This window comes from Lissotriton vulgaris, chromosome 10 (genome assembly GCF_964263255.1).
Source record: "Lissotriton vulgaris chromosome 10, aLisVul1.2, whole genome shotgun sequence".
Taxonomy (NCBI): Eukaryota; Metazoa; Chordata; class Amphibia; order Caudata; family Salamandridae; genus Lissotriton; species Lissotriton vulgaris.
This window is the reverse complement of record NC_141698.1, coordinates 189,959,541-189,971,735: the sequence shown is the minus strand read 5'-3', so window position 1 is coordinate 189,971,735 and position 12,195 is coordinate 189,959,541. Positions and strand designations below refer to the sequence as shown.

Below are 12,195 nucleotides of genomic sequence, written 5' to 3'. Positions count from 1 at the left end.
GAAAAAGCGTTCAATCGTGTGTGCTGGGATTATTTATGGAGATTGATGGCCAAAATGGGATTTGGTCAGAAATACGTTAAGACAATTAAATCTTTATATTCTAAACCAACTGCCAAAATTTCTGTTTTAGGGGCTCTGTCTCAAGTCTTTAAACATTACCAGAGGGACTCGCCAAGGTTGTCCCTGTTCTCCGTTATTATTTGCGTTAAATATTAATCCCTTTATTGAACAATTAAATCTAAATATTTTAATACCCCCCTTTATAATATCTGATTTTGCTTTTTCTGTCTTCGCTTACGCGGATGATATTGCGGTGGTTACTGTTAGGCCAAATACTGCCATTTTAGAGATTGAGAGGCTAGCTAAGGATTTTGGAAATACAACAGGCTATAAGCTTAATGAATCAAAAACACAGATTTTATGTTCGGAAGCCCTAATTTGGGAAGATGAGAGGGTGGTGAAGGAGGTTATGTACCTCGGGATACTGATTAAGAACAACATGACTGATCTAATCGACTCTAATTGGAACTCAGTATATGACAAAATTAAGATTTCACTTGAGAGATGGGAACGATTATATTTGACTATTATTGGACGCACTAACGTTATAAAGATGAATGTTTTACCTAAAGTGTTATACTTGTTTAGGTCAATACCTTTAGAATTTCCAAAGTCTAAAATACAGGCCTTGTAATCTCTATGTGGGAAATGTATCTGGAGCCCCGGAAAACCAAGACGGGCTATGAAGTATATGATGCTACCAACTGAAAGGGGAGGGTTAGGGGTACCAGATTTATTTCTTTATTATATAGTTTGCTTTTTATTAAAAATGAGAATTTTGATTACAGGAGAGTCAACTGAGTATATGTATAACCACCCATCAATTTTTGAAATCTTGCTGGGGCCCTATATGAAGCAGAGTTTTTTTATTGAAATTGATGGCAGCTACTATAAGCGAACACGATTTAAGGTATTAATAGGAGCTTATAAGACGTGGAAATGGTTAACTCGAACAATTGCAATTGGGAAGCTTTCGTATTATACTCCTTTCTGTGCATCAAGATTACTGCCTAATATATTTTTGGATGGAATGGCCTTAAAATGGCAAAAAAAGGGGTTAAAAGGCTGGGTGACATGTTCATGATGGATGGCAAGTGTAAATCTTTTGTGGAATTATCTGATCAGTTTGATTTGCCCAAAAGTTATTTCTTAAAATTTTTACAAATTCGGGAATTTTTCAATAGACAAAAGTTAATAGTACATAAGCACCAAGTTATCGAGGGGATTGGTGGACAGGTGAAAATTGGTATTTTGTATAAAATGCTTGTAGATCAGAAGGGGGACGATCTTGAGAAATTTAGGGTAAAATGGGTCAACAGTCTAGGGGATACAGAAGTGGTTGTGGAAGATCTTATTTTGTTGTCCAAAGAAGCTTTAATGTCAGCTAACTTAAAATCACAATTCTTTAAAACTTTGTTTGATTTATATTATACACCTGAACGAATGTCCAAATGGGGGGAGGGTTTTAATGGAAAAAAAAATTCGGTGTAAAACTGATCATGCAGATAGTTTACACATTTTTTTTTCCTGCCCTAGATTGGCTGGATTCTTAGAAGATATTGAAACATTTATGTCCTTAGTGCTTAATTTTCGCCTGACGATCACCCCTTCGATGTTGGTGCTGGGGAAAATACCTAATGATAACCCTGCTGACAGATTGTATAGCTTTCGCCATTTTATTTTTTTACTATGACTGTTGCACGATTATGTATTGCTACAGAGTGGCTACAGGAAAAGCCACCGTTATTTCAACAATGGCGAGCACGAATGTACAGCTTATATAAATTGGAGTGGGGTCTCTTTTCAGTTTCTGGGTCTAGGAGAAAGAAAAAAATGGGCATGAAAATCTGGGGGGCTTTCTCAGATTATTATGAAGATTAAGTATCCTATGTTATGAAATTTGAAGCATATTTATATATATTGCAAATTTTTTTTTCTGTGCACATGTATAACTGAGTTTATGGCCTTGCTGTTTCGGATGTATTTTAGCCATTCTTCATTCATATATATTAGTTGAACTATTTTTTTCTCTTGTATTTTCTGTTTTCTCTTCATTTGTATTGTGGTACTATTTCATTTATTTTTGATTTCGTATTCATGATGTGTATTTATGCTGTGAACCAATAAATATAATAAAATAAATAAATTAAAAGATCAAACATCGTAAGGGAAATCTAAGGTGAAAAATCCAAGGTGCAATAAAAGCAGTTTCGAAGCTAGCAGTAAAACAGTACCTAAAGTGTCTTTCATGCCATCGAGGCATAGATTAAGAGCAATTTAGTAACAATAGCATAATACAAATGTCCTTAATATAACATACAAAAATCCTTTAAAAAGTTACAAATTCTCTTCAAAACATTTCATTCAGAGGTACATACATTGACTGTAATAATGCAGAGGTTGAAAGAATAGACAACTGCAAACATATCAGCCTCAGCCATTTCCACCAGCACAGTTAAAAAACAGGGAAAATAAATTAAACATGGTTTAAAGCTTGAATATAATTTTTGTTCAAGTTGCAAATCACAGAAGTACCATACCATTTGCCTAAGAGTGGATTTAAAGGTAACATATCTTGTCTTAGGAGTAACCAGAAGCACCGCACTCCATGCAGCTGGTTCCAAGAAATATAAACGTGTGCATTATTTATCACACAGGAATTAATAGTCAGATTATAGCCTCTCTTTGATATACAAGTCTTCCTGTCCATGTTAAAGCTCAGGTACCAAAAGGCTTGTTTTAAGGTAACTTTTAATTGCTGTGGTGATAGCGAAAAAAACGAAGGAAGATCTAGGTGCAGTAAATCTACTGCCCCAGCGAAATTCCGATAGATTAATGAATTTTCTTTTGGGCCATCTAATATATCTTTTCTTAACCCAAACTAAGTGTGCTATGATCGCTCTTTGTAAGACTCACTGTCCAATGTACATCTTCTAAAAGGCCCTGCACAAAAGTACTTCTCAGCCCAAATTCAAACCTTAAAGCACCAACAGCTGGATTAATTGATGCCAAGCTTCTAAGAACCCGACCTTCTATTGTAATTAAGAAACCCCATTTCAAAACATCAATCAATTTTATGCCATAGAATAGAGAGGCCGGAATTTTAGTGCAATAGGCCTTCTTTAAAGGTGCAAAATGCCTTCTCCCTGTTGCCCTATAGAGGGGGACCCCAGGCATTTAGCCTGAGAAACAGCTTTGTACATATTATTTTCTATATGGGCTTTTCACTAAATTTCAACATACTATCTTCTCCAAAAAGGTACACATCCAATTTGTGACCACCCAGATGCCACACCATAGTGCCATACTTCAACTTTTTCTTCCTGTGGACAAACATAAGTTTACTATTAGATACATTGATCTTTAAATGACGAGCCCCTACAAATTGTTGAAGGGCCTGCAGAAGGCTATTTAAACCCCTCGAAGGAGGCAAACCCCTTTCACCACCCAGAAGAACTCTGCACCAAGTATCACTGTAAAGGAACCGAGCTAAGTCTAAAAGGGTACCCGGCATACCCAAACTTAAAAGCTTACTCCACAGCAAAAGACAGTTTACTTTGTCAAATGCCATTGAAAAAGCAATAAAAGCCATATATACCATAAGCCCTCTAACTTGGACATTTCTAAATTATTACCTGAAGGGCAGTCATATTGACAATCATTCCATACTTGCTCCTAAACCTGGTTTGCTCCATTGGAATAATATTATGATCTTCCACCTAATTTGGGTCAGCAAGCATTTAGCAAAGACTTTACCCACTGCATCAAGAAGGGAAATCTGCCTATATCTTTCGGGTAAATTATGCTCTCCCTTCCTAAAAGTGGGACTATGACACTCCTCTTCCAGGAGGGAGGGACTTCTTTCATTTCATAACAAGCTATAAAATATGGGTTAAAAATTTGACCCCAGAGGAAGCCATTTTAATTGATAACTTATATTTTCCTCTATTAGTTCCTTTTTTTGGTGGAAAATGGCTGGGAGTATCCATATAGCTTCTTCTTTTTCACTGTCCTGTAACTGTTCTAGTGTAAAATGTAATAGTTTTCTGTTCAAATACCCAACCAGAATTATATCGTGGGGCCCATCCTTATCAGACACTTTTCTAACATAAGAAAAGGCCTTATATAAGAGGGCATCAAAAAAAGACCCAGGGAAACGTAAATATTTATCAGTATTAGCAGGGGAGTTCTGAGGATTGCCATGATTATATAGAATTACAACTAAGAAATAGTTACTTGGGTCTTTATAACATTCATAGCTCCACTCAATTTTATTAGATAGCAAACATGCCTCCTCTACCTTTGCATGTCACCGCCTTGAGGGTTTTAGTTTACAATTTAAAGTGATATAATCATCGCAAACCATTTTCTCTACACACCAAGTCTTCTGGAACCACATCTGCTTCAAATGAACTTAAATTATATTACCATTTCTCCCTCCTATTCTTTATTCATGTGGCATTCCAGGACATGATTTTTAACTCATTGCAAAATAAATTGGGCATAACAGGTTACTACTCCGAGACACACTGGATAGAGTTACAGGTAACCAATTCCATTTAGAGGGCTCATCTTGGAAATTCGTTGAGTAAGGTGAGTGGAAGATTCTCTAACAGATACTTGTCTGCCATATTCATCAAAATGAATTTTAATCCCCTTTACATCAGTCATAGACCACCCTCTAAAAGAGAATGAGATGGAAATGTTTTGTCCACTATGCACAATCCCGCTTCTTCTAGAATTAGAATAATGTCAATCCCTTAGTTTGCTGACCTTCAGACAAGCTAAATATCAACTTTGCCGTAAGTTTGGAATAAAACATTACTCTTGATTTAAAACCAACTTCAGAGGGTAAAAGGGAGACCAAATCAATATCATTACCTTGGATAGGCTTCAAATTCTCAGTCTCAGAAATACATTAAAGGAACAAGGACCTATTTAAAATTATAACTGCATCAAATAAATGGAATAAAATCTAGCGTATAGGTTTCCATTTTACATTAGAAAGGGTTAGACCCTCTAACACCGAGGGGCCTCCCTTTATAACAATATTTTGGAAGGGCACAACCATTAGATTAAACAATGAAGGAATAAAAAGATGCATACTGTGTTTATCTACTATAACTTCTACAGGCCCCTCAGCCATTACATTTAGGGGTCTACTATCGGGGACCATAACTTGATTAGACACTTGCTAGAGTCAAGTTGAGCCCTCTACACTAAACAAAACATCCACATCCTCTCTAAAATGTAATCTCCATCGCCTCCTCTTAGTGAATCTTCTTCTTTCCCCTTCGCTTTCCCCCATCTCTACCACTTTTACAGTGGAACACTTAAGACACCATTGTTTACTTCCTGCTTAGGCAGGGGTTTAAAGATTGAAAACACGCCTTGTTCAACACCCTGAGAGTTTCTTTGTACCAGAAGTAGCTTTAAAAATACATTTTATAGATTCAACTGGGCTCTCTGTGTGTAAGACCTTTTACTAAAGTTTTTACACTGTGGTTTTACAGTCTGAGAACAAAAGTCAGTTTGACAATCAACCATCATCTGGTCACACACATTATTGTACCTCGAGACCTCTTCTCTTTCCACTGGAACTCCAAGAACAGTATCCTTTTCTTTTTTATTGCTTACCAGCTCCCTTAATAATTTTGTTACTGTATCAAGGACACAATCAGAGCCACCCACACATTCTTTAACAGCTTAAGAATAGAGGATAATAACCTTTCTAAGCACACTAAGGAAGCTGATACTTTTACCTCTTCATTGGGAGGATGACAACGTTGAATACCACTTCCATCAAGATAAGGGCTTGCAGAGAAGTTGGATAACAAGGAGGATTTATTAAACTGAGTACTACTAAAGAGTTTCAAACCCATAGGGCCCACCACAGAGGGAGTACATACGGACTCCAAAATCTTGCTTTTATCCTGCAGCCAATATTTCCTACATAGGTCTATGTTCAAGTCCTGTAAAGTAAAATCCTCCTCCTGTACAGTTGCCCCTGTTGGAGAACAGTTTTTGTTGGGGCGATTGCATGGGAAGAATCAGGTTCTGTCCCAGAAGCATATACAGGTGGACCTGAGGTGGTCGAGTGGGGAGATACACCAGTGTGGGTAACTTTGATAGATCCTCGGAACACTGTTTATTGTCATTTTAAGTAAAAACCTCTTCCCCCTTATCACCAGAAACCCCAGGTCCAATGATATGCAAATTAGCATTTACATTTTGCTCCCCAATAGGTTACATGTACGCATCAACTCTTCTTGTGGTGGTTTTTCCTTGTCCCACAAGATCTGGGTCCTTCCTTTCAGCATCGTTACAGGACCATCTTTGTTCTGAGGTGGATTAGATTTAGTCTTTGAACCCTGAATTAAGCGGCCTGATCTCAGCTATTAATCCTTTAGAATATCACAAACTAGGGACTCAGCCTTTTTCTTAGCAATGTCTCCCTGAGATGTGATACTGGGATCCTCCAGGGGAAACTCAAGGCCGCTACCCAAGTGAGTACAAGTAATCTGCTAGAGGTTCACTGGAACAAAGTGTTTTTGCAGATACGTTCTTGGCTCCAGAACCAGTTTAAGATTTTAAATGATCCGTTTTCCAAGATGCTAATCTGGGCTGCATTTGGGTGAAAAGCGAGTGGGCATGCCAATGCCCTATGAGCCGCAGCTGGACGTACTCAGGCTGCCTCTGCAGATGCAGGCCTCTTCCACTATGCCACAGCACCTAAAACTGCATTCGACTAACCCTTATTGCAACCCTAATTTTTGCATATCAAGTATGCCTAGCTGACTCCTTTCCCCACTACCCGTGCCTCTCGCCACTTGCCTTTCATTATTATTTTTCTTACTCCTCCAGCTTCTACAATGACCTCACTGCCTCAAGGCCAAACAAAGCGTGCTGCAGCGTGACAGCTGGTGATTAGAAAGCTAGGGGGTACAAAAGGGGGTGGTGATGGACGGAGCATCTGAACCAATCACTCACACCCAGTCAACAGATCTGAGTTTAATCCATCACCGTTCTTTAGCCCAATCTGCCACACCAGTTCAGACATGGCCATATGCAAATCAGTCTGATCTTGTGCCTCATGGGAACAGTCCAGCCCGAACTGCCAAGCCGTGCCTTCCCTGGACCGGAAACAAGCTTCCTAAGACCGGTTTCTGGCATTACAGCCGTGTTCAGCCGGGCTAGCTTGAATCTAGTGGCAAAGTGAGCAAGGGACTCACGTCTGAGCATACCCTGCCAACTTATGGCAAACAAAGCTAGGGGGCCTTAAAGTTCACTAGTAACGTGGCCCACCACCAACCCCAGGTAGAAGCGGACCATGGCTGCAACAGAGCCGGAGTCTGCAGCCAGACCTTTGGTGCTCTGACGTCAGCCGGGCTAAGTCCATCTGCCCATCAAAAGACGGCAAAATAGGGCTGCAAATATAATTGTCAGCGATGGTGCTGCTTCTACACGTCCCCCCGAACACAGGGGTCGTGTTGCAGGGGGCACAAGCACGCCAGTGCACACCAGTGCTGGGCCCCATGCTGGGTCAACAACAAAAAGAGATCTGGGCTGGAGGTCGAAGGCAGCTGTCTCCAGTGGTAAGCAGTGAGCAGTGATCAGCATCCGGAATTTATCAGATCATATTTATTTCAGCTGTGAACTCGCAAATGAAATTTACATCTGTTCTCCTTTTCTCTCAAAAATGGCTATTATATGTGTTTATGTATATTCATGACTAGATTATTGTAACACCTGATACCTAGGGCTCTCAGATTATCTGCTCAGTAGGTTACAGGCAGTTCAAATTTACCGAACCAGGTTCCTTTTAGGCCTGGGAGGTAGAGATCCTATTTCACAGGCCCTTGTGTTGTTACATTGGCTACCGGTAATCAAAGGTGTTTTTATTTTATTTATTTCATTTCTTTTTTTTTGTTTTATATAGCATGAACAACACCTACTTGGGTATCAGAGCGCTTTACAAGAACAACACATATTGGTAGTGCACATGAAAAACAATATAAAAAAACAAGGTATTGGTAAGATCCAATCAGGTGACAGAGCAGTTCATAGCAACATGAAAGGTAGTTACAGTACGAACCATAAACAATAGAGGTCAACAAGGATTTGTCAAATAGGAAAAATTACATAATCAGGTAATAGGATGGGAGACAGGGCAAATAGTCACTTGTAAGTAAAGGAGTGGGTAAACTCCAATGTATGTCATGATGGTCTCTGATAAGCAGGAAATGGCAACATGCTTGAGGAGGGGGAAGTAAAGTTTCAAAGTGAGAGGAAGCTATTTGTTAGCAGAAGCTTTACTTCTAGTTTTGAAGAAGTAAGTAGAAGGATTGGACCTGATCTCCGGAGGAATAGAGTACCATATTTATGGGGGGATTCTGGAAATTGCCTAATTGTATATTTTCTTCTTGTTGAATTTTTGGGGTTTAAATAGAAAGCAGCTTGTACTTCAGGAAGATCTGTTTCCACCCGATAGAGTTAGTGTCTGTGTCAAGTAAGCGGTAGTGTTGTGGTGAAGAGCTTTATGTGTCATGCAGGCAATTTTGAAATGGATCAAATGGGAGCCAATTCAATGATAGGACGTCAGGGAGGAAATGACCCTTTTTTTAGCCAGTGATAAGCCTTGCTGTCTCATGCAGGGGGGCCTTCAGTGGTGCAAGTTTAATTTCTAGAAGACCCACAAGGGTGGCACTACCATATTCTAGCTTGGATAGTATAAGGGCTTGAATTGCAGTTTTGAGATCAGTAGTTGGAAGGAAAGGTTTTAGTTTCCTTAGTGCTTGAAGTTGATAGTTAGCTCCTCTGGTGCAGGCCCTGATGTGATTTTTCATGGAAAGGTTATTGTCAAGAATTATTTCTAAAGATTTAGCTGAATCAATAATATGTGGGGTGCAGTTCAAGGCAATAAAAGGCAGTAGCCAGTCTTGGATCCTAGTGGTGATGTTGGTTGGGGAGATCAGTAAGAATTTGTTTTTTGTGCATTACGAGTCAGCCAGTTTTGTCAGTGTGCTAATAAGAATGTTGATGTCTTCGGAGAGGTAATTTTCAAGTAGAATTTAGTATTTTCTGCATACAGTCGGTTGGAGATGTGTGAGAGTTTGAGGTTTTCGTTTAGGGCTCTGTGTACATGTTAAACAGAGTAGGGGATGGAGTAGAACCTTGGGGTATGCCCTACATGACAGAAGATTGATCGGATAAAGCGTAGTTGTTAAGAATGCGCTGAGATCTATTCTTTAGGAATGAAGACAACCTTTTAATACAGTACCGGAGAGACCGATCCTGTATTCTAATAGGTTAAGAAGATTCTCATGATGCCTGGTACATACAGCAGCCGGAGCTCCCATAGTATTTTAAAAGATTGTTTCAGGTGGCACCAGCCTGCTTGTGTGCTGAGGTCAGCTTCTAAAGCTCGACTTACAATATCAAAGTTGTATTCTCTCCACACTGGTAGGCTGCACCTTCTCTGCTGCTGCAGCTAACAGATGCAACTAGATGCAAATTCATCTTAGGAGAGAAAGCAATCTAAAGTTAAGGGAAGCATTAAAACATGGATTCTACCTCTAGAATAACCTTTTTGACTGTGCAAAAAGGTCCATTTAGTCCTTTTAGTCCTTTTAGTGATCTTGCTTTTTATGAATGCCCCCGTCCACCTATTTATGAAATCCTTTAGTGCAAATATACCCTGGATAGGGTGATAGTTTGGGCTTTACAAGTACTAAATAAATGCAAAATATAGAGAACCAAGGAAAAAACCTCTGATTATTGGAGAATGAGTCGTAAATATGATGCTACCTATCCTCTCATTTATAAGCCACATTTGCAAGCAGATCACTTCACACTGCCAGGTTAACTGCAGCATTCTGATAAATTCTGCAATAAAAGAACAACCTCTAAAATGAATGGAATCATAACTGCCAAGAAAACTAGGTATGCTTACCTATCAATGTATTGCTATTGGAGTAGAGAATGCAATGAAAATCTTTTTTGTAAAATGAAATTCCATAATTCATAGCTTTTTACATGCTTAGTGTCAAGAGCTATTTTCTGCTTATTTTACAACCAGAAACACTTTCCTGGTCAGGGATCTGAGTGGCAAGTTCACTCCTTGTTGTGTGCTCCCTTATTTTCTCTCAAAAGAGACTAGAAGAGGGCGTCCACAAGGTCCAACTCTATGTACAAGGACAGATGAGCATAGCGGTGAGTATACTCTACTCTTACACATCTTTTATTGTTTAGGTTACCCTCTGACCTTACCCTTTCATCTAGAGATCCATTACCCAGTTGGCACACATGCTTGCCACATTGCGAGATCCTAGGAAGAACCCAAGTGATTCCAGTGTGTAATCCGATGCCTGTGGTCTCTCACTCTACTTGTTCCCATGGATTTCACATGCACCAACAATACTACATCACCAAGGACAAAAACCTCTGAACTATGATGACAAAAATATGTTCCCTATATTCATCCTGCAAATACTGATGTCAGAGAACTTTGGGGCCCATTACGATGTCAGGCGGATTGCCCCTGCAAGGCTGGCGGTAGTCCCCGCCAGCCTGGCGGGGGCTACATCCACACTCGTTTTTCCCCCGCCATATTAGTATGGTAGGAATGCAGGATGCACCCGCCACTGTGGCGGGCGCATCCTAATGCCGGCGACGGGACCCCCACCCTTACGGCGGGCGGTCCCTATTACCACGAGGATGGCGGGTGGGCAAAGTCCGCCCGCCATCCAAATGGGGCCCCTAGTATTTGTTTGAACACACAAGTTTATTGCTTTACAATTTGCCTCTATGTTGCTTTCTACTATTGGTTACTGGCTCTCACAGTCAATGGGATAATGAGCAGCCGCGGCCGGCAGTGGGAATACCTGCAGGACGGTGACCTGGGGAGGGGGAAGGGCAGGGTGGGGGGTAGTAATGTATGGATTACGGAGTTTTACAGGTAAGTAAACATTTAAATAAATAAAATGTATTTCGTTGAGTACACTGCATCCCAAAATGCGATGCAGTGCGCGCAACAAAATTAGTTTTATTTATTTAAATGTTTACTTACCTGTAAAACTCTGTAATCCATACATTACTACCCCCCAGCCTGCCCCTCCCGCTCCCCATGTCACCGCCCTGCAGGTACTCCCACTGCCGGCCGCTCCTAATAATGAGCAGCAAAGGTATCATTAAAGTGCTTTATACTTAAACAAAACTCCCAACTTCGAGTAGACAGTCAAGTCTTTATTGCAACTGGGGTATTTTGGCTGCACTGTACTTCAACTGACTGACTGACTGAAATATTTTAAAGCGCTCTATTGCTGAGGCGTCTTGGCGCTATAGCACAGGATAGAGCAAGTTAGGGCATGGAAAAGAGCAAGGTTTTTAGTGCCCTCCTAAAACTCAGTTTAGACTTGTCAGATCGCAGTGCAGAAGGCAGCGAGTTCCATAATTTGGAGGCTTGATAGGAGAAGGATTTGTCGCCCCACCGGGCTCTCCGAATTCTGGGCTGGCACACCAGGTCTTGGCTAGCTGATCTTAATGTGCGCTGTGGAGTGTAACAAGGAAAGAGTTTGGAGAGTTCATCTGGTCCTTTCCCGTACTGGGATTTATGGACCAGGCAGAGGGCCTTGAATTGAATTCTACGCCTAACTGGGAGCCAGTGAAGTTCGCGTATGGCTTTGTAAGTGGGATGACGTTTTGACAGATTCAGTAGGACTCTAGCTGCCGCGTTTTGGATAGCCTGTAGCTTTGTCAATTGTTTTTCTCCAGTGCCCAAGTAGAGTGAGTTACAGTAATTCACTCGAGACATTAACTCAACCACATTAACTCAACCACACCATCTCCTTGAGCTGTATTTTGACCACTGAACCAACTGATGCCAAGAGTCATAGAGGCTGGGAAGGCAAACTTTTCATCACAGACAACCTACCACTATCCTGGATAACGGTCACACATGCATCCTCAACTTTCATATTGCTATGGCATCAACTTTATTTTGACCAGTCAGTTAGTTCTATGTTTAAATGTTTAAATCTCTGTTTAAATGTTATGAGAGATTGATTTAAAACATAGAAATGTATATTTAAAATGTTGTCTACTGCACACCATAGTTACTCAGTCAGCATCTGTACA

The 12,195-nt window shown here is 40.3% G+C and overlaps 1 protein-coding gene across 1 annotated transcript in view; it reads left to right on the top strand.

Annotated features, from left to right (window-relative positions):
• TMC5 (transmembrane channel like 5) overlaps positions 1-12,195 on the top strand; it is a 757,208-nt gene that overhangs the window by 366,998 nt on the left and 378,015 nt on the right. The window lies entirely within an intron of this gene.